The following is a 23,772-nucleotide window of genomic DNA, read 5'->3' as shown; positions in this document are numbered from 1 at the left end:
AAAACAAGTCCTAACCACTGAGGTTTACCTGTTTCCTAATACACAGGAGTTTGCAAACATGACTGCCATTAAAGCAAACGAGACACACACATATGAGTCTGTCTGCCTTGAGAAGAAAATATTCTTCACAAGTGCCTTTCTTGGTGTTGGATGATCAATGCACCATCTGCTTTTATTTATTCATGATTTCTCAGACTACTACAACAATATTGACATTAAATACAGCTTTGGCTTATTAATTTTTTTCATTCATATGTATTTTAAGTCAATTTTATTGACTTCCCCTTGGCTTGCTCTTTTAGCTGTTTGCTTGTTTTCCTGGCCTGCTACTTTGTGCCTACCCTTACATCCATTTCCAATATTTTCTTTCCAGCCCCTTGCTTCTCTTCCAGGTAGCCACCAGAGAGTAATTTTCTGTTCCAGGTGCTGTGGATGAGCTGAATTCAGACCTGTTGACCAGACTGAATATTTCCCCAGGTTTGGGGCAGATTTGGGACAGTTCTGCTTATTCCAGGATAACTGAGGCTTCAGCAAGGATCTCGCAGACCCTGTAGCTGTTCCAAAGTGATGGCAGCAGGGCACCGACATCCCCAACAAACCATCATTCTCCCCCACACTGGGCATATGTCACTTATTCTCAGCAGTGTTTGTGAAACCCAGGACAGGCAGTTGTTAATTATATTTGTCCCCTTTCCTGTCTCAATTCCCCCAGGATGCAAGGCCTGGCTAGTGCTGCATATTTGATATCCCATCCCTGATTCTGACCTGTCCCTTCTCTTCCTCATCTTCACCCCTTCACTGCCTCATCCCAGTTTCAAGCAACACAGATCAAACAACTAAGCCACAAAAGGCTCCCAGCCAAGTTTCCTTTCAGTGATTTCAAGAAAGACTTTGCCTACAATAATTTTCAAGTTTTGGATCTTGCTCTTAAGATGTCATCCTTATGGAAGGGGACAAATCTCATTCTACCCCAGCAATTCACAACCCTACACCCTCCAAAAGCTCCATGTCCATTTTAGGGAGTATTGTTTCCTGGAAGGTGTTTTTCCTGCCTCTCCAATAATCTTCCTTTTCCCTGCCTCTCCAATAATCTTCCTTTTCCCTGCCTCTTCAATAATCTTCCTTTTCCCTCTGTTTCTGCAGCTTTATCTTGCCCATGTCCCTCACGAGTCCTTACTTGTTCCTCTTTGTGCTCTGCTCTCTGATCACTGCTTCCCCTCTTGTCAAATTCTGCACTTGTGGAGTAACAACCTGTCACATTCATAACCTCTTTGCACCAAAAATGTTCTTTGATCTGTGCAAACTACATTTGATGCTGAAATCCTTGATATTAATATCTTTTGTTTGTGTGTCAGTGTTCTCTAGAATCTAATTAAGCAATGTTTTGAGAGCATTGTATATGTTTGAACAATTTGGCAGAGCAGACAATATGAGCTATTGACCTGCAAGGATAAATTGTGCTTGCAGATTCTAGGAATTCACACGTGCATGCTTCTTGATGCTGTTTCTCCTGAAATATGTGCATTCAGAACGAGGCCTTGCTTTGTAATAATCTCTGCAAGGCTTAATCAACTATCTGCTCATGCTCTTTGCTGTAATTGCACTGGCAGTTACAGCAGGGCACTACAGAGGAAGGTTTAAGCTACCAACACACCCAATATTAAAATAAAATAAAGAACAAGTTCTACCCAAGCACTAATAACAGAGATTATTCAATCAATATCCTCTCTTTATGAATGAATAGGCTAAATTGCCTTGGAATGATGTAAAGATTGACAAGGCAGGGGTCAGCCTGATAGAACTACTTACCCTGATTTGACTGGAGTGATTTGAGAGGTGGCACTGAATGGCAGCAGGGTCAGGTGCCAAGCAGGTCCTCAGAGGGGCACAGTGGCTCTGGGGGATGCTCAGGACCTGGCAGCAAACACAGCACACCTCTGCTGGATTGGACCTGGAGAGGGGCTTTAAAAGAGGGAAGGAGGGAGGGAAGGAAAAAGAGAACAGCAAATTGTAGTAATGAGAATTGGAGAGATGGCTCAGCTGGGTGAGGAACTGTGCTCTCACTCACTGCTGGCCCTGCTCCCTGGGACAGATCTGGTGGCTTAGGGCAAGAAAATTGGGGAAATGGGGCCATTCTGAGCTTACCCCACCTTGGCACCTGCCCAGGTGCAGCTCCCAGGTAAGAGCAGCTCCCAGTCCTGGGTTGGGGCCAGGCTTCCCCTTGCCCATCAATACAGTATCAATACAGGGGCCTTATCTCACTGCTTAGACCTCTTTAGGGAGCTGAAATCAAGGATTTCAGGATATCAGTGATACCCACCAGGTAGGGCTGGGACACTGGGGAATGGCTCCACAGGACTCCACAATACTGGCCTGGAAGTGAGTTAGGGTCAGCCTGGGAGGCCGGCACATTTTGAGTGGTGGGGCTAACTCACCCTAAACCACCTGCCCAATGCTGCCTGTGCTCCTGGAGCAGCAAGCTCAGACCTCAGGATGTGTGAAATAAAGAGCACTCTCACACAGGGGAGGTTTGATGGAAAAGCAAGCAGGGGTTTATTACCAGGAACCAACCTCCCCATCCCTCATCTCTGCCCTGCTGGTGCTGAACTCCAGAGTCCCCAGGGCTAAATTCGTGCTCCAGACAAGGGCCACCAGCTGACCCAGCCACACTCTTGGGCAGCCCTGTCCCTCCTGCCAAAACCATCAGCTCCCCAGAGCTGATTCCTCAGCTGGGCACTGGCACAGAGGCTGCAGGGACAAAAACATTCCCTTTCCTAACACTGACCTCGTTTGCTGGAGGGTTTTTCCTCCCTTTTCCTGTTTACAGATAACATCCCAGGGCTGTGCAAAAATATCCCTGCTTTGCACGGTGCTTTGGGCATGAAGCCTCCTCCACAGTGAGACTTTGCTCGTGTTCCTGCATGGGGAGAAACTTCCCTGGAGCGCAGGGCTTTCCCACATTCGGGCATCCCAGAAACCCTCCAGACAGGCTGGGCTCCTCCAGAAACAGCACAGTGCCATCTATTGGCTTCCTCACCCTAACATGGATCAGAACCCACAAAAATCCTGGGAAATCTGAGAAAAGTGGGGAAAAAAAAGTTCTGTGCACCCTGGCTTTACCCAGGCTTCTGCCTGCCCTTCCCACTAACTCCTGCAGGCAAGGATGGTGGGTCTGGCAGTGGGAATATTTTAATATTTTGTTTTTCCATCTGATGCCTGGCGCCGTGTGTGAGCTGCCCTCTGGGTCCTGCTCCCCCAGCCTTATGGGGCAGTGACAGCTCAGTCCCCTGGGGGATGATTGTCCTCCTGGATAATGCACTGCCACCACCAGCAGGCTCCTCCAGCACAACTTCCAGAGCTCTTTCCCAGGTGGAAATGGGGAATTTATCAGGGATGCTGCATGACCCTGCTGGCAGTGCTGATGTCCAGAAAGCCTGGACAAAGGGACAGCACAATCTGTGTCTGGGGTTCATGCACCTGCATGGTAAATCCTAAAAATCTGACTTTGGCACAGCAAACTGAGCAGAAATGGCCACTCCCTGAAAAGGCTTCAGTCCAGCATGCTGCTGGGTGTAGGAATGAATGCTGTCCCCCTGTCCCTGGGCTGGCTTTTTACTGTGTTTTACATGGGAGCACCTGCTCTGAGGTGGTGGCTGGATTTATCACTGTGCTCACACATCAGCTTCAGTGCTCTAGGATGATTCAGGTTGAATGACTGTGAACAAATGAAGATTATATTACCACTGTACAGGATTAAGGAATGTCTGCTCCAAACATTTTTCATTGTATTAAAGAAATGAAGGAAAAAACGCCAAAAGAAAACTGAAATTCCTAATGGGAGTTAAGAAAGGATTTTTTTTCTAATATTTTTTACCCCCTTTTCTTACTAGAGGAGAAGATTTTGTAAGAGATGGTGCCCCCAGAGAGGCACTGAGGGTGCTGCCTGAGCCAAGCAGGAAGTTCAGGATCCAGTGCTGATCCTGCACAACCTCCCCTCCTTCCTTGAATTTTCCACCTGAGAATGCAGAAGATAACCTTGCATTCCCCTCCAGTTCACAGGAGCAACCCAGGCCTTCATTAGTTAATACCTGCAAATGCAATTTGAAGATGTAAAGTGTTCCATAAAAGTGAAATATTATTATTGCTATAAAGGAAGAAGTGGAAAGAAACAGGGACAAAGTTCAGCTGAAGAGCTCTCTTGTTAGTGATAAAACAGGGTCTTGAAAGATGGATGGATGGATGGATGGATGGATGGATGGATGGATGGATGGATGGATGGATGGATGGATGGATGGATGGATGGATGGATGGAAAGTCTACACCACTTCCATAGAAGAATGCAATTGTCACCTGGAGTATTTTCACCATAACTTTACTCGTGTCCAGACCAACCCTGTTTAGTTTGGAGGTGGCCTGAGCAGAAGAGAGGACAAGAGAGGGTGAAGCTGAAGTGTTCCCACCCACGTCTGTCCACCCCAGAGCCGAGCTGGGGGCTCTCTCCCCATCCCCATCCCCATCCCCATCCCCATCCCCATCCCCATCCCCATCCCCATCCCCATCCCCATCCCCATCCCCATCCCCATCCCCATCCCCATCCCCATCCCCGGTGTATTTGCAGCAGCAGCTCTTTGCTGTTCTCCACCCAGAAATGGCATTTTCCCCTTTGGGAGATCCCTGCAGATGTCCCTGTGCTCAGGACACAGCCCTGGGGCTTCAGTGGCCACAGGCCAGACACCAGGGAGCCAGCCAGCCTGAGGGAAAGCTTCTAATGTTTTCTACATTAATACTAAGTGCAGGGAACATTTGAGTCACTATTTCCAAGCTGAGATGTTTGCTTGTTTCTGCACTCTCCCAGGGGATGAGCTCCAGCCACCAGGATGTGGCAGGGCCTATTTCTTTCTGGACCATGCTTTATAATTTTTTTGAACCTAAGTAGACCTAAATTTTAAAGGAAATTATTTCCTCATCTCCTTCATCAGTAAACCCTCAAATATTTTTTTGAAATTCACAAAGGGCAGCAGCCATTATTTTCTGCACAGCCAAAACCAATTAAATACAGCTTGGCTTTGCAGCAGCAACCCAGTGGTCCAGGCTGAATTTTGGGAGTGAGGGTTCTGCCCACCAGGGTAAGCCTGAGTGAGGCAGTGGCCAAATCTGTGCCTCAGTTTCCCTTCCCATGAGATGCAGCCAGCACCTACTGACCCATGTGCAAAAACACTTCCTAAACCACGCATGAAAGGCCTTACACAAGTAGTTATTAATATTAATAATAATAATTGTTGTTGTTACTAAGCCAAGTATAAAAATAATTTTTCAGAGAAACAAAGTGCCCTGTCTTGTTGTGATAGATTACACGATGCTGGAAATTACTCACAGTATGAAGCTGGTTTCCACTCTGGTTCTTTTCAATAAATTATAGACCAAGCCCCAAGTGAGTACAGTTTACCAAAGAAAATTCAAAACAGGCAGAAAGTATATTCTCCCATCAATTGTGCTCACGACCATTTGGGGTTTGCTCCTGAGAAGGAGTTAAATATCCCCCAGCAGTTTCCCAGGATATTTTCCTGGGGCTGGTAGGGACATGGTCGGGCAGATGGCTCTGTGCTGTGCAAAGGGAAACGGGGATCCTGGTGGGGGTGAGTGGAAGGGGACATGTCCCATATCCCATATCATGAGTTCCATATCCAATGTCCCATATCCTGTGTCCCACATCCCATGTCCCATATCCCATATCCCATATCCCAAATCCCATATCCCAAATCCCATATCCCATGTCCCATATCCCATATCAAAAATCCCATATCCCATGTCCCATATCCCATATCCCAAATCCCAAATCCCATATCCCATATCCCATGTCCCATATCCCATGTCCCATATCCCATATCCCAAATCCCATGTCCCATATCCCATATCCCAAATCCCATGTCCCATATCCCATGTCCCATATCCCAAATCCCATATCCCATATCCCAAATCCCATGTCCCATATCCCATGTCCCATATCCCATATCCCAAATCCCATGTCCCATATCCCATGTCCCATATCCCATGTCCCATATCCCATATGCCAAGTCCCATCTCCCATATCCCATATCCCAAATCCCAAATCCCATGTCCCATATGCCAAGTCCCATATCCCATATCCCATATCCCAAATCCCAAATCCCGTGCCCCATATCCCATGTCCCATATCCCATTTCCCGCGTCCCACATCCCATACCCCATATCCCACGTCCCACCCCCTCCTTGGTGCTGCTCCCCCCTCTCCCGCTGCTCCCCACACCTCACCGGGCACGGCTGCATCTCCCCTGTCCCCGCTCTTTATTTCCCATTCCCATTTTGGGGGTTCCCCTCCCATCCCTGCCAGCCCGATCCCTTCCAGCTGGGGCCGCCGGGGCTGCCCGCGGGCCGGTGCGGGGCAGAGCGCAGCATATGCCGCGCCTTTGGCAGCGCTCAGCTGGGGCCTGGCGCCGCTCGCAGGCACCATCTGGCGCTGGCAGCCCCGAGGAGCCTTCCCTGGCAGTGCCAGCCCGCTGCCAGCGCGCTGGGCACGGCCGCGGGGCCGCGGGCACCGGGCGGGGATGGGAGATGCGGGCATTCCGTGCCGCCGGTCCCGGGGGGGGCCGAGCCTTTGGCAGGGCCTCGGAGCAGCTCGGGCATCGTCTCCTGTGCCCGCAGGTCCCTCCGGCATCGGGCGGTGGGGAGGTGGCACACGGCAGGGAGCGATCCCCTTGGGGATCCTGCACATCGCATCCTGCTTCCAGCACCTGGGCCTGCTGGTGTGGGCAGGACAGGAGGCACAAATGGGAATTATTTATGGCTAAATGAATCGCTCTGCCTGTGGTCTGCCCTGAAAGCTGAGCCGTGCCTCTGATTGGCACAGAACACCTGGGAAAGGTGGCTGTGTGTGTGCAGTATCCCGGCTCCTCCTCCCAGAGGAAGTACCAGCCCTAAAACCATTTCTGGGTGGCTGGAGTAAGGGCAAAGGGAATTCAAACAAAACCAAAACCAAAAAACTCAAACAAAATAAAAATCAAAAAAGCCCAAAAAGAACCCCCAAAAACCAAAACAAAGCAAAAAAAAAAAAAAAACAAAAAAAAAAAACAAAACAAACAAAAAAAACCCCCCCAAAACAAACAAAAAAACCCACAACAAAACAACAACAACAAAAAAACAAAACAAAGCAAAACAAAACAACAAAAAAAAAAAAAACAAACGAAAAATAAACAAAAAAACCCCCTCCACACCTGAAGCCTGCCTGGCATTCTAAGTTCCACAAGGGCAGAGTCCATGGCTACTACAAATCTGTGCAGGATATGTCCCACTCAAGGACTTTAGGATAAACCTAAGCCCATTTGGTTTGCTTTCCATGATGCTCACATGTTTTGCCTGTGCTGTGATCACAGCTCCCTGAATCCCATCCACCCTCCAGGCAAGCCCTGCTCCTGCCACCGCTCCCAAATCCCTTCCCACTGAGGACTGGCAGGAAAAGGGTGGAATGACCTCACATGAGCAATGCCAAACTCTGGGACCAGCTCTGGCCTGGAAATACCTGAGCTGTGGGGAGAGATGCTTCTGCTCTCACTGAGCTGTCCAGCACTCCCAGCTCTCTGCCAAAACGTGGTCACAACTTATAAAAACACATTTGCAAAGGAAAAGGGCACAGGGAGGCTGCAGGGAAAGGGCTTCCCTCCCTCCTGTGCAGTGAGGGGCCATTCCTACAGGCTGACAGGAGGCAAAACTTTCTGGAGTGAGCTGTGCTTGCAAACATCCATTTTTCCCCTGGGAAAAAGGGTTTCCCCCACCTCCTCAGCTGCAGCAGCAGTTGTGAGTCAGCAGGGAGATGCGTATTTTGGATCCCAGAATGATTCTTTCTGACCTGCTCACCCTCGTGATGGTCCCACTGCAGCAAAGCAGCCCCTGAGCAATGGCCACGAGGGCAACCCTCACCTCTGTCTGTCCAGGCACCTCTCCCAGCTCAATGAAAATTCCCTTCTCTTCCCAGCCAGTTCCACGAGAAACTAGAACATCCCTAAAAGCAACTTGCACCCACAGAAAGTGGCAGCGTGACATCAGCACATGCAAATGACTTCTTTTGTGTGTGTTCAAAGTCAGAGAACACAGCACTCTAAGTGCCTTGGAGCCCGGGACCCCGCAGTCCTGGGCAAAGCTGTGCATCATCTGTGCAACTGCACAGAAAATAAGCATGCAAAGTCACGGCTGCAGGGGAGCAGAGCCTCTCACAGGGTCCATTTGCTGCTATTTGCCAGCAAATTCTGGTTGCAATTGCACTGACATAAACCCGCTGCAAGACAAGTGTCAGTGACACAACACCAGAGCTCAGCAGTGCACCTGCCAGGACCCATCAGCACAACCCCAAATCTGACCTCTCTTTCCCTTGTATTGAGAAGGAAACAGTCTCATTTCTTCCTTGCCAGAAAACGATCCCTAAATGCAAACAAAACTCAAGTTTTGCCAGATCCTTGTGGGCCAGAAGCAGTGAATCCCAAACAGCAAGGTGCTGCCTGTCCTGCAGACTGCTTTGTGTAGCATTGATATATCTACCTATACCTAAATAATAAATATATATAGATGTACTACACAACTGGCTATTTTGCATGTAGAGCAGCTTAAAGACAGGCTAACCCCAAACTTACTTGAAGCCCTTTAGCTCCCAGGCCTCTCTAACAGCATGGCCATCCCTCTGGGGTCTGTCTAGCCTGGGAGGATGCTGACAAAGGAGAAGGAAGAATGACAGATGCTCCCTGTGCACAGAGGCAAATAGAGACGGGATGAGGGGAAAATGGGAGCCTAAAGGGAAAGAAAATGAGTGTGCACACACACACACACATATGCACACAAAGACAGGCAAGACAAAGGCAAGGGGGACAAGCAAAAAGAGGGGATCTGGAGAAACCACCCAACGTGCTTGGCAAGGGTTCTTGGTGAGATCCATCCAGGACATATCTGCGTTGGTGAACCAGAATCCTGACACTGGTCCCTTTGATAAATATTTGTCGTGCCTGGCTCTCTATCACTTCAGTTTCCACCAGATTAACCTCGATTCTTCCAACAGAAAATGCCCTGATGTTCTGCCTGACACACACACCCCACACTGACCTTCCCTCTCTGATTCCCCAGGGCTCTCGCTCCCCTTCAGCTGAGGGAAAAATTTGCTCTCATCAATCAGGACTGGATTTCTCCCATGCCACGTAAATAATTTAGAGGCACAAGCATCCATGGCACTGCTTATGTGAAGCCCAAACCCAGTGCCAGGAATCTTGGGAAAAGGGCCCAATAATATTGTACCAGTCCAAAGTAATTAAAGTGCATCATTACATATAAATTTGTAATTAAACACTTTAACGTAATCATCCCGCACAGCACGATTCCTGATGAATTAATTAAAAGAACTCCAGAAATTAATGTTTTACTTGTCACCATTGTTGTGCTAGCTGTAGCCGTCTCCCTGACTATTCCTGCAGCATGTTGTGAAGTAATTATATAATTACTGGGGAAGGGGAAGGCCCAAAGTCCCAACAGAGGAGAAACCTGAAACAAAGTGGAAACAGCAGCCACAAAAGGCAGAAGCAGTGCCAGTCTCCCCCCATCCAGCCCCAGCAGAGGGGAGTTTGCAAGAGGAGGGGAGTGATGAGGTTTCCATCAGCTCTGCAGTGCAGATGTGCTCTCCCAGGTGGGAACATCTTGCTCACACCCATATGTGCACGTGTGGGGATGGCTCCTGCACTCTCCTGCTGTCTCAGCCTGGGTTCCTTCTTCCCACACAGAAGTCCTTGTCAAGCAGAAGCAGGGTGGTCACACCAACCACTGCCCCTCTCCTTGCATGTCTATCTATTTCCCTGCCTCAGTTTCCCCCCCTTCTACATCCTCCTCCTCCAGCTCAGGGTTGGTGCCTGAAAGGGGATGTTCTTCCAACCCCACTCTCCATCCAACTCTCCTTTCACCTCTCCTAAAATTCTTCATTTCTGCCTTAAATTTCACTGGGCTTCAACTTCCTTTCTCCATCCCCTACTTTGGATATAGCTGAGCAACCTGATCCCCCAAAACCCAGCCACATTCCTCCCCTCTCAATGGCTTTAAGTTCCACCAGCTGTGTGTCCCCCACTCCTGGCAGCACTGAGCACCAGGATTTGCCTCCTGCAGCAGTGAAGGGGTTAAGGCTGGGCTCGGATTGAGTGTTGGATGCAGTGGGTGTTTGTGCCAGGCCATCCCTCTGTGTGTGTGTGTGTGCATACATCTGCACACAGCGTGAGCCCTGCTGCACAGCAGCTCCCTTGGGATGCACTCAGGGCATTCCTGCTGCACCAGAGCGCTGGGATCTCCCTGCTCTGCATGGAAAATGCACCCAGAGATGGGTGAAAGGAGGAGCCCAGAGGTGCCCTGCCCTGCCAGGGCTGGGTGTGAGGAAGGGCTGCCCAGCCCCAGCCCAGGGGATGAGTGGCACAGAGCTCGGTGTCACTCAGCACAGTGTGAGCAGGATTTCCAGCACTGTGCAGACACAGTGTATTCACATCCCTCTTTGCTGCTGGGGCTGCCAGCAGCTTCATCCACAGGGACTGTTTGATGGGGGCTGCCCAAGAGAGGGCCCCAAGGAAAATCTCCCTCTTCTGCCACCCCACAAGCTGGGTGGGGAGCAGCAGAGGTGGCAGAGTGACCACTTGCTCCATAGCATCAATGATTGTTAGTCCATAGCTGGAAATCCCCAACAGGGCAAAGAATCTCCTGTTGTGCATTTCCATAAATTATATTCCCAACACTGGTTCCTACTGTGCTCCAGGAATATCCCTGATTATGCTGGGCACCATCCCTGGTCTCACCTGGCTGCCCAAAGCTGCCACATGGTGAGAAGTCTCTGCTTCCAGCCTGTGCCTTGGCACGGCAGCAATCGGTGGCTCTGGGTTTTCCCTTTTTGTTATTTTCTGCACAGCCAAAAACAGTTAAATACAGCCTGCTTTTACAGCAGCAAGGCAAGGGCATCAGGCAGAGTGGGGAAGGCTTGGAAGAGATGACAGTGCCTTCTGGATGAAGGTCCCAGCAACTCCCCATCCAGGCTGGGGCAGTGTGTCACTCTGTTTCCCCATCTAGAGATTATGCTTAACTGGGGCTGTATTAGTTAACATTTGTACAGCTCTTTGAAAAAGTAAAGTGTTTGAGGCTTTAAATCCTGCCAGTGGGAGCAGATCAACAAGATTTCTAACCCTTCTGAAAAATTAAAGCTTTTGCCAATTAAGCTGGCAAACGCATGGATGTGAATCTAAAAACCTCTCAAGCTCAAGACCAAGAGTGGAGCCTCCTGAGAGCAGCTTCTCCTGGCTGCTCCTCGCTCTCCTCCTGCTCACCCCTGTCAGAAATCACCAAGTAACCAAGCTCCAAGCCCTTTCAGCTGACAAAGACTTGAAACATAACCAGGCTGCAGGAAGAACTGTGGTGGGGCCACAGCTCTGGACATTTAAAATGTTCAATACGGATGTACAGACAACATCTTCTCCTACATCACCTGATCTGACATTCCAAAAATGTCCTAGTAAAGAATAACTGATTTAATTTTGCAATTAGCCCTGTAATTCGAGTTGCAGCTTTGATGCCACAAGCTCTGGATGATCTCCATGCACACATCTGTACCAGCATTGCCTGTGCCTGGGGGATGTTCTGGGGGTTAGGTCACTGCTGGAAGGTTACATCCTCCTGGATGACTCTGAGATTTAAGTACTACATTTTATGCAAATAGAATATAAAGCAATTTTGCACACTCTGTCTGTACATCCATTTTGGGGCAGATTTGCACCTTTGCAGGCAGAGCTGATGAGCAGCAGCACCAAGACAACGATGTGGGGAAAACCTCAGCTTGGAAAAAGGGAAAGGCACTGCCCATCATCACACACACACTTGGAGAGGGACATGCAACCAAAAAAACCCAGGCAGGACAGTGGCAACACCACAGTGAGGGATGGGGAAGCAAATCACTCAATTACTGAATGTCCCATTCCCTTCCAGACTAAATTCTAATATGGCATGACCCCACCAGCACTGGTTCAGCAAAAAGCAAACCTCTGAACTTGCAGTAGCTGCCTGGAGTGCCCATGAGGATGGATGGATGGATGGATGGATGGATGGATGGATGGATGGATGGATGGATGGATGGATGGATGGATGGATGGATGGATGGAGCAGGCACACAGGTTGCAATGCTCATTTGCCCAAGCAGGGGCACCTGAAGCAAAGCCAGGGGACACTTGGGCAGCAGTTCTTGGTGAAGCCATTTATCCTCTGGGCTCAGACCTCAGTGCCTGCCCAGCACTGGGCTGTGGAAAATGCCTGGCAGAGCCAGGCGGCTCTGTGTCCAAAGGAGCTTGGAGACACCAGTTCAGACTCCTGCTCTCTGACCAACCTGAAATAAATCACTCAGTGTCCCCGTGGGGGTGGGATAACCCTGATATTGCACCCTCAGAGCCAGGGCTGGGTGCAGCCTGGGGGTGCCCTGTCCTCCCCACCATGCTAACCCTGGGAAAGGTCTGGCTCACAGAGCCAGGGGCCCCTTCTTCACCCTTCCCCAGTCCCCAGTGGAACAATTTACCTTTCGGAGCAAGTCCAAGATATTAATTAAGATAAATCTACCTCAATTTTGAGATTCTCTTATCATGTAATTTATCAAAATTATGTTAATTATTTCTGTAGGGCAGCAAAATTATTACCTCTTCCGTGTCTGATTTGTATTAATATTCATAATTTAATAATTCAGCATCCGAGCCATCTGGTTTGGGGAGCCATGCTCCTTCCCCTCCCTCTGCCAGAGCCAAAAACGTTCCCCCCTCTCCACTCCAGCACCCACCCACCGGCTCCCAGATAAAGCTGTGCCTGTCGCCATCGGTGCCGGTGTCCCCCCGGTGCCGCTGAGGATCCGTGGCAGGATCCCGGTCCCCGGGGGAGGAGGAGCAGCCCTTCCCTCCCCTGTGCCAGGCTGAGCCTCTGTCACCGGCGCTGCCTCAGCCCGGCAGGTGAGCGCAGCTGAATTGACATTTTCCACACTTTGTGATTTTTACACTGTAATTTGACATAATTAATGCCTACATTACTGCTGATAATTTAGCTAGTTAATTAAACTCGGAGGAGATAATTAAGGAGAGGCTACTGCTTGGACTGCTAATTGTTTTTGTCATTATTTTAGGGGCCCGACAGCTGCCGGCTGAGTCATCCTCCCCATCAGCTGATGGCCACACGTGATGGCGGTGCCGTGGGCACCGGGTGCCCGCTGGAGCCGTGAGGATCCGAGGATGCGAGCCCGACCCTGCGAGCGCTGGCCGGGGTCCAGCGGAGCGCGCAGATGGCGAGCGCGCCCCCGCGAACGCGCGGCCCCGGCCGGGGTGAGAGCGGCCGGGATGGGGCTGGGAGAGAGGTGAAAAGAGGGTTTAGCAGAGGAAGAGTTGAGTGCTGGGCAGGAATCAGCGCCCAGCGTGGCGGACAGGGAGGATGCTCGGGGCAGCGCTCCGTGACACGGCTCAGGTGCGAAGGGGATCCCGGCACGGCTTGGGGCTCGCGTAGAAACAGAGATGTGCCCATCCAGCCAGCTGGAGGGGAGGGAGAGACCTGCAATTCCCCGAGCGGCAGTGCCAAGTGCTCGCCCTGGCGCTGGGGAAAGCCCATCTGCCCGCAATGCCCCGAGCAGCAGGGGACGGAGGGCAGAGCAGGGGACGGAGGGCAGAGGAGGGGACGGAAGGCAGAGGAGGGTCCCTGTCCCCATGTCAGTGCCCTTCCCCTTAACCCCACCCCAGCTGCCCTGGGCTGTGCTGCAGCAGTGTGTGCCTTCTCCTTCTCAGGTGCTTTGGCTTCATTTTTAACTGTGAATGTAACCAAGCAGGTGGGTGGAAAGCTTCACGCTGGTCCCTGAAGGGAAAAGCGTGTCACCGAGCCAAAGCCCCTGCTTCCTTTCTCATCTCCTGGAGCCCTCTGCCAGCCTTGTTCCACACCATCCACCCTGCACCTTTCCCAACCAAAGCTCCAGCTCCTCATAGCATCTGACACAGGCACCAAGCTCAAAATTATTCAATGCCTGTATCCCTTACACACCAGGCCACTTGTTCCTCCATTCTGCTCGGCCACAGCCTAAACTGACATGGGAGCAGAGAATCCCTGCTCATCCTGTGACCCTGAGATCTGCACACCCCAGCCATTCCCCCTTCCTCCCCGCAGCCTGGTGGGAGGCAGGCAGCCTGAGGCACAACCATCACCTTGTTCCTGTTCCATGGCAGCTAGAGAAGTTTTGTCCAGCCTTGCTGACACACAAAGCCCCGCAGCCTCCCCCTGCCCACTGGCCCCTGATGGCCAGCTTCCCTCCCAGCACGGGCAGCCCTGCCAGGCTGTTTGCTGACGGAGATTTCTTTCCACCCTCTGCCTCCTGGCGAGCTCAGTGCTCCGAGCTGGAGGCCGGTTTGACATCTCAATCCAGAGATTAGGACAGAGACTGGTCACTGCCCAGTTCTGGCGAACGCCCTTCAAATAATTTGATTAATCATCTTAGCTTCACTCGGTGCAGTTGGCATCCTCCAGAATCAAAGCCTCTCCTGAAATGCTGTGCTGAAAAACCATAAAGCTGCTGTAAAGGTTCAACCAAGCATGGACCAAAGCAGAAGCTGGGACTCCAGAGGCTGTGCACTGGGTTGGTTAAATACTCCCTCTAAATATCTCTGCAGCTAGCAGTCAGAGACATATGAGATGTGTAACAAATTGCACAGGGGCTGCTTTTCCTTCTCTCGCTCTTAGGAGGAGATTTTTTTTCCCCTTCCTGCATTTCTATTTATCACAACGCAAAACAGAAACGTGCCAAAAAAGATTTTATATTTTCACGTGGAACAACAGTATTTGGACAGCCCCAAGGATAGCAATTGCAGCAATCATGAAAAAGTAATACTTTGCGCTTCTGTGGTCTCTTTCATCCAGGCATCTCACAGCACTTGGCAAATGTTGGCCGTGATCCCATGGAGGCCCATGCACATGGATCATCCAGCACAGGAATTCATTCCAGTGGGTTCAGCAAATCAGGGCTGTGGGGCTCTGTGGGGCTCCTGAGCTGCTCACCTCCACGCTCCCAGAGTCAGCTGCTCCATCAGCACTCGCACCGCATCCTGAGTTATTTGTTGATATTTAAGTCTGAGCTCCTGGAGTCAGGGGATTGTGTTTCCATTTTGAAAACTCTCTAGTTTGTCATCTTGGTGCAATCCCTGCAACGGGAATCCTAAAATCCCAGAAAGCAAAAGAAAAATAAGACAAACCAAACATACTCCCTTTCCAGCGCAGTGCTTTTTTTTTTTTGCAGGCTCATCTCTCTTTGGAGTTGTGCTTCAGGATTTTTGTATTTATTTTCACCAGAAGACAGCAATTCCTGCACTCCAGTACTCATAAAAGAATAAACCCAGCTGATCTCAAACTGCTCAGGGAAAACTATGGCAGGGAGAGCAATTTGCCAAAATCTGCAGCAGTGAAAAGAATAAACCTCAGATGTCCTGGTTCCCAGTGCCTACAGACAATCACAGTCCAAACGCTCGAGGGTTTGGTTGGAGTTCCTACTGCCGTCGTTCTCTTGCATAAAATCAAAAGTTTTCTTTCTTGCTATATCCAACGCCCCACCAGGGATGCGAGGCCAAGAGCTCCCACTGACAACATCCCTCCTTCTCCCACTCATGTTCCAGTGCCAAAGAGTGGCCAATGTTTGACACAAAGCTCAAGCCACAGCCCTCTTGCAGGGCTCCTGAGGGTCATCCCCCATCAAATGGAGACCTTGCATGTCACCCCTTAGGCCTTGGGTTGACACCTCCATCATGGACATGCTAATTGTCACTGCTAATGAGCCCATCTGCCAGAGTGAAGCAGTGGGAGATAATCAGCCATTGGTGTGAGAGTGGTTTATTTTAAGCATGAAGAGGTGGCCCCTTCCTCTCTGCACCCCATATCAGGTCACCAGATTCCTCATAAGTGTCAGGATGTTTTTCAAACATCCCTGGAGAAGCCACTGCATCACTGGGGCAGCTCAGCAAAGTGGAAGCATTGTCCCGTGGATGTTCCAGGACATCATCCAGTGCTTCACCGGGCAATTCAAGGTAATTATGGCTACCCTGGAAAGTGTGACCCAGGTGACCAGCTACCAACCAGAGCTGATGGCCCTTCAGGGCTGTTTTCTGCTTCTGGGGGCACTTCCAGCAAACCACCCAGCCTCTCTGTATGCCAGCTCCTTCCCCTGCAAGGAAGGACACGTTTGCTGCACTTGAAGTGCCGCAGCCCACGGATCAAACCCAGCAGAACTTCAAACCACCCTTCCACCTCTCACCTCTGTGCTATCTCCCAGTGAAGTGAATCTCTCCCATCTGCCCAGTCCAGCACCTTCATCCCAGCAGAGGGAACCTCAGCCCTGCCTCCCTTTCCCAGTGTGCTGATGCAGACACGTGTGTGCGGGAAGAGCGCCCGTGGCACCGGAGGGGAGCGAGAGGCGAAGGGAGAGCATTAGGTGGAATGAGAGATAGCAAAAGCACAGGCATATCAGACGTCTCCAGGCAAGATAACACGATAAATAATCAATCAATCCCTACAAAATCCTTAAGTGCTTGATGTATCCTCCTGCAAATTGAATCACTTCTTCTACCAGGAAGTTCTCTCTTGTAAATAAATGAGAGCAGAAATGGCCCATATTGAAAAATAATGTTGTTAAAACCACTGATTAAGTTTTACACAAGCATATGAGAGCAAACTAAAAGGTTTTAGCTTTTTAATTTAAGAAATGAGGAATATGATATAATTTCAATTTGTGATGAGATAAGATGTTCTCGATATTGTGGCTTCAATTGGATTATATCCTAATGTACTTTTATAAAGTGTCAGGCTAGCTGCAGATTAAGGTATGTGTGTAATATTCTTTATTAACAATTTAATGGACTTGCTTTCACTCTATCCATCTTAATCAGTGTTTCCAGTCCACCTGGGAGATCTAGTTAGTGCAGAACCTGAAACTCCAACCTGATGAAAGAGGGAACTCAGTGATCTGTCAGTGTCAAAAAACAAGAGGGAAGTACTGATAAAAGACTGCTGAGGATCATCTTTAACCTCCTGTCATCAGCATCACTCCAAAAGCTCTCAACAACTGCTCTTGGAGTCACTTGAAGAGACATATGCCCTTCCTCAGATCTGCATCCTTCCCCTGCCAGAATAATAAAGGGGCTTTTGGCAACAGGCAGAACTTCCCAGATCACAAAACGTAGTTGCCTGATCTCGAGGGACTTGCCCCTGTAATCCTGTTTTACACTCAAATGCCAGTGCAAGAGCAGCCTGGTTGTGTGGACTCTCCAGTGCTCATGCACAGTCTCTGCTCTGGTGCTTAGACATTTCCATCTCATTTCCCTATGAAATTTATTCATGACTAGTTTGTATCTGCATGGTCTGGTATCAACACTGGCCTTTAGCTTAACTAGCCCCTCTCCCTCTCTTGTGTTTATCTGCCTGTGCAATCACATCCCTCAGCCTTCCTTTCATTAGGCCAAATAAGCTGTGCTCCCTTAGTCATCTCTCATAAAGGAGCTTCCTGACACTTCCCCACTCTGATGACCTGGCTCTGCACCTCTTCCAGTTTTCCAGACTGCACATGTGTGCAGTCCCCTGTGCAAATGCTTCCCCATCCCTTGGAAATACCTTCTATCCAGACAGCTCCAAGAACCAAGGCGCTGCCCCAACAGCTCCTGCTCTCCAAGCACCCACCCTCAGGCACCCCAGGAAGGTTAAATCCTCCACCCCAACCAGGAGCTTTCACACTGCAGCTGTTGGGTGAGAAATTGCTATTTCACACGCACACCAGCCCACCACAGGGTGACCGGGGTGGCTCGTGGTGCTCTGCACGAGGTTTCACCGCTGGCTGCTTCCCCACGTCCCCTCCCCACCACTCACACTGCCATGTGCATGCACAAACAGGGGCTCGGTGCACACACAACTGGGAGCAGCAGTCTTGTAAATAATGGCCAATCAGGGGAGGGGAAAAAAAAAAAGTTTATACATCTCATCTCCTTTAATTCCCTTGCAAGGCGATGATTCTGCAAGGGTGGGTCGGTCGTAGCTGCAGGTGCTCCCGGACGGGGGAGGAGCACAAAAATGAAGTTGTTTGCGGCTTTTGATTCCATCCCTGGAATTATTTACAGCTGCAGGCAATATTAAACTATGTAGAGCAAGTGTCCTCATTTACATGCTAATTCATTTATACCCTCTGGATTGATTTCTCCAATTCATTTTCAGCCCACTAACTCTTCTGATATGAATTATATTATCACCTCCAGAACAGCAGCAGGGAAATGTGACGAAGCCACCCCAGCTCTTCTGATCTCTAATTGCCCTCGCTGTTCGGAGCCGGCGTGGCCAGCTGCAGCTTTGCCTCCTGGCTACCAGCACCCAGCTTCCCTCCATCTCCTGGAGACAAACCAGCAGTGTGGCTCTGAGAGGGAATCATCCCCCTGCCATCACTTGTCTTATTCTGGGGAAGACCCAAGCAAGAGGAACTTGGGCTTGCTTTGGAAATCATTCCCTCTCTCTGCCCAGGAGGAGGAACCACCTCATTTCAGAGTCCATCTGTGTTCTGCAGAGGGAAGTCCTGGAGTAGTGAAGAAATTGAATTAATCCTCGATTTCCCAAGGGACTTTCTGAGGCTTCTCAGCTTTTCAGAGCAGCCTCACACTGCACTGGACAGACAGGACATGCTCCCAGTTTTCCCTGCCTTGGAATGAGATACTCACCAGTGGAAAGGACACAGTGCCCAGAGAATGGAGAAGGGCAGGGAAGTCTGTTCACAGGTAGGAGTAGCTGGAAGCAGTGGGGCTTTACTCCCACCACTGTCTCTGACAAGGTTTAGACATCCTTTTCCAGAAAGGCACACCCAAATGTGCAGGTGCCTCTCTGGAATCGCTAGCTGAGGCCTGCCAAGGTAACAGCAGAGAAAAGACCCATCTTCTGCACACCTTCTTCGATTTTTTGCTTTGGTTTTGTTTGGGGTTTTTTGTTTGTTTGTTCTGTTTTTTGTTTTCTGGATGGCAGGGAAAGGGCAGCTCTTTGCTCCTGACTTACATCATCTGAAACAATTAATTTGTGAAATCCTCAGTACCATTCCCCCTGACATCCAGTGTTTATTATGCTTCAGACCATTTCAAATGAGCACTTGAAAAGGAGAGAGAGCCCCTCTGCCTTCTGATCACTGGAGGGAAGGAGAACATTGTCCTAAACAGAACAACAGACTGTTCCTTCTTAATGGCACTTCAAGCTCCTCGGACAGGAAAATTGATAATTGTGTCAAGTACAGTTTTTCTAAACTTCATCATTTAGCACTGAAAACTGGGCTATTGAATTCATACAGTTCTTTGATCAAGACCAGTTAATTAAGTTATTCCCTTGATATGACTCTTATCACTTTAGTGCCAGACCTACATCACACTTGTGCAATTTACATCCTGGCTTTGATATGCATCATTTAAGCTTCCCAGACCAAAATCACTGGGTTTCTGTAGATTCCCTGCTACCTTGCCAGCTTCACCATTAGGATGGGCTACAGGTCAGTTATTGATAGAGAGACTGTGCTCACCAGAAGGCTCCTGGGTTTCTCCACTTCTGGTGACTCCTGTTTCCTTCCCACTGGAGGCTTCCTGACCCTTCATCTTCACAGCCATCCTCCATTCACTCTCTGTTTCTGGCCAACCACCCAGGGCCTCTTTCTGCAAATCCTCCTCCTCCTCCTCCACACTTCTGCTTTCCACAGGAGAGTGACAAGCTCCAATTTAGGTCTCCACAGTTTTTCTTGGGCTTATCCCCTTAAACCGGATTAGCGAACGTCTTAATGCCAGTGACACCAGTCACAGCTCACCATCTGATCCTGCCTTTCAGGATTTGCTGCATCTATGCACTTTCCATTGCTAAACCAGATCCTCTGATCTCTCCTTCCAAGCCCCCCAACTCCCCATCACCCATCACCCTGCCACCAGGGCCTGCTTGTTTTGCTTCTCATATCTAAGAGATGCCCAGATCTCCTCCTTTCTCCACCCAGCACCTCCAGGGTCTGAACTCTTCCAGCTCACTGACAGCCTGTGCTCTTACCCTGTTTGCACAACTAGGACTGTCTCTTCCAGACTGTTTGCCTCACTTTTAGACACTGCAAAACTCACAGCACCCTTTCCTCAGGCCTCCCTTTTCTTCTGTACCAGATAGAAGATCTTGAGGCTTTCTTCTCCACCACCATCTACACACAAACCAGCCCACATGGTGATTCCTCTTGAGCCTTTTAAACCTCCTTTACAGGCTCATGCCCTTTCCAAGCATTCCTTCATTCTCCACCCAGCTTCAGTGCAAGGTGGAGATTCTGCTGCTGTAGCTCTCTCCATGCAGCTGTGCTGAGCATCAGAAGTTCTTTTCCTCCCACCTCCACCCCTTTGCCCTAGACCAGCTTGTAAACACCTTAGGGTCAAACCAAGTTGTCTGTCCTGAAAATCTCTGTATTCCTGAATTTTAGCTAGTCCCCTGATCTCTGGGTGGAAATAAGAGACTCTTTTTGGCTCAGTAAAAGAATTATTAGAGGGCAAGGTTCAGCCTGTATCTCCTAAAGAGGTCCTGCAGCTGGCACCCACTTGTGACCAAGAGAGGACATGGTGTGATCTGCAGCTTTCCATCATGGCTCTTCCTTTCTGGGACGTGATGGAGGAACCACTGAGAGAAGTGTGAAGGAGACACAGGCAGTGGTGAGCCCAGGGCTTGGCCTGCTCCGTCCCACCATGCCCCGGGTGCTCCCCAGCATCCCCACCATGGCTCATTCTGGTTCCCAGCTCACGGTATGATGTAAAGAGCAGTCACACTCTCTGTATTGATCAGGCTGTCCCTCCACACACATGTTCCCTTTGTCTCCCCTAAAATAAAACCCCAACTGAGAGGTGTCACCAGCTGGAGTTTAATTTCAGACTCCAAGGCATATCTGGAGCCAATTTGCAATGCGCTTACTCCGAAAATCGCCCTCCCCTGTGACGCTTGACAGTTCCAGACCACAGTCCTGCTCTCAGCTCCCAAGGAAAAATGTTTTAATTTGTCACAAACCAATTATAGCGTCTCATCTATCCCTGAATTACTCATCTTGGCTACAGTCTAGGACAAAGGGCCCCTCTGAGAGGAGATTAGACATGGATATTAACAAGAGAAAAAGTGTCCACTGTCTCACCTTGCTGGGGACGCGGCTTCCAACGAGACAGGAAAAGGAAACCCCTCCTGACTGACAGCCAGAGGGAGGGCTCCCATCCCACTGCAAATCCCTCGTTTCACATGGAAGAATAGTCAGGACAAACTCCGTATTCAAATAATATTCATGCATGGCAGATAACAGAGCACGGCTGGCAGGGCTGCAGCGTGAATATAAATAATCTCCGCTCCCTCGGCTGCTGCTGCAGCTGCTTTGCCACCGTGCTGGAGGAAGGGGCTGGCAGAGCAGGGCAGGGGTAGGGATGCTCCAGCAGGCACTGCTGGCTCTGAGCTCCATGTGCCACCCTCTAGGGAGGCCCCTTTCCCCTGAGCCCTGCACTAGGTGGGAATGCTCTCCCACCCAGCTGAGCAGCCCTCTGCAGCCACCTCCTCCCGCTGCCAGGTGTGTTTGTGGCTCTCACAGGGCACACCAGCATCCCTGTGGGCTCTTGCTTTAGTTCTTTATTTTTTTCAGACTTAGTTTCCTGGGCTCCACGTTCTTCTGCTTCAGTGCTGCTTCCTTCCCTCCCCAACCCTGCACTCTCTCCATATCAGTGCTCCTTCTTTCCCTCATTAAATCCACTCTGGTCTCAGGATTTACCCTTCAACCCACCAGCCATGACCAGGGTTTTACCTTCCAAGCTGAGACACAGCCTTGAGGATGCTTTTGCACTGTCCCATCTCTTGAGCAGCTCATGTTCCGATTCATCCAGCTGGAAACAAGAGGTGAACCCTCAAAGGCAGCACCCAAAGCTGTCATGGGCAAGAAGCACTTGGCATGGTGACGAGTCCCAGCCACTTTGCTCAGCAGTGGGGACAAAAAGCTGTGGGCAGAATTGGCCCCAGTCAGCTGGAAAAGCTGGATGTGTTGCTGCTCTGTCTCAAAGAGACTCAAAGCATCAGAGGGCAGCCACAACATCCCCGTGCTCACTGCAGATCAGCTTCTTACTCGGATGGAGAGGGAGACGATGAAAGTCGATTTCCCTTTGTGCTCATGGCAAATAATTTGGAGAATTCCCCTTGTTTACTCAGAACTGTTAATGATGCGTCAGAAATTACCTCGGAGATTGTAATTAAGGAAAACAGCAGAAGAGACAGACACACACACACACACACACACATACACACACACTGAGCCTAAGCACAGCTTCATCTGCAAGCCTGGAAGTGACAGAGCCCACAGCAGCCCACAGCTGCAGTAGAATCCCCTGAAATGGCAGAGGCTCAGGGGTGCAGCCCCCACGCTCCCCTTCAGCTGCAATGGAAGCAGCAGCAGCAGCAGCACTCCAGGTATCCAGGAGCTGGTGAGGCCACGAACCCCACTGGAGGCCATCAGGAAATGAGCAGGAAGCTCAGCCCCCTGAAAACCATTTTGGAAGTGGAGCAGCTGAGCTAGAAGAGTAATGAAGGCCTCAGTCATCGCCGAAATGCAGACGCCCACATGCACACAGCAATGGATCTGTCAGCCCCCTGCCAGCCTGACCTCTGGTGGGGCTGGAGCAGAGCACAAACAGCCCTTTCTCATGGAGAAGGGAGAGGAATTTGATTCCCACTCGGTTATGGGAGGGTGTCTGGATTGCCTAATTACTCAGCAGTGACCACTGTGGAGAGGCAGTGGAGAGCTGGTTCCCAACACCGCCCTGGCTGCTCAGTCCCAAGGCCAAATCCTCTTGCTTTGCCTCCTGGAGCTCCTCCAAGGGGTGAGCAAAGCTGCTGGTGCCAGGAGAGCAAACAGGGGTCAGGCAGGGGAATCAGCTCAGCTGAACGCAGCCAGCTGGAGAAAAGCCATTCCTTTTCTCCACCTTAGCCAACAGCTTAGATCTTCTAGGGCTCGTTTCAAGCACTGGATTAGGAGAATGGTGGAATTGCAAATCCTGTGAGTCCCAAATTCAGGGCAGAGGAAGGAGGAACAAGCTGGGTTGTTCTCATGGTCACCATCAGCATTTGTCAGGGTGTGCAGGAGCTGTGGGACAGGCTATACAGAGCTTGGCTTTGGTACACTCTGGTCACAGCCAGACAGCATTCCATCCACACAGACAATTTTGGGACTCTGAGCAGGATGTGTTGGATCACTACTCCACTATTTACCCTTCCATCTTTGGTGTGGAAATAACTGAGGCTGCTGTGAGGCTGTCTTGCAGTCAGCCTCACAGCAGCAGCATGGTGAGCCAGGCTGGGCTCTGTCTCCCCTCCCTCTGAGTATTTTTCTACCTAGAAACTTAAACCTAAACCCACACAGCATTTCCAAGTGAACTTCATATTCCTTAGACCATGGCTACCTCTCAAACAGACTCCAGATGGGAGAAGGAGCAGTCTTCCCTTCAAAACCTGTTCTTGGAGCAGGTGTAGCCCTGCCTGCAGTCTGGCAGCAGCCTGGCCTCCACACAAAATCCAACCCTACAGCAGGTCCAACCATTGCCACCACAGGGCCCTGGGGGTGTTGTTTAAGCACTTTGTTATCACATGCCCGCAGAGGTCCAGTTCCTGCCTGTTTTCAAGGTGGGTGAAGGCTGGAGA

Source organism: Melospiza melodia, chromosome 18 (genome assembly GCF_035770615.1).
Source record: "Melospiza melodia melodia isolate bMelMel2 chromosome 18, bMelMel2.pri, whole genome shotgun sequence".
Lineage (NCBI taxonomy): Eukaryota > Metazoa > Chordata > Aves > Passeriformes > Passerellidae > Melospiza > Melospiza melodia.
Note: the sequence above shows the minus strand (reverse complement) of the source record.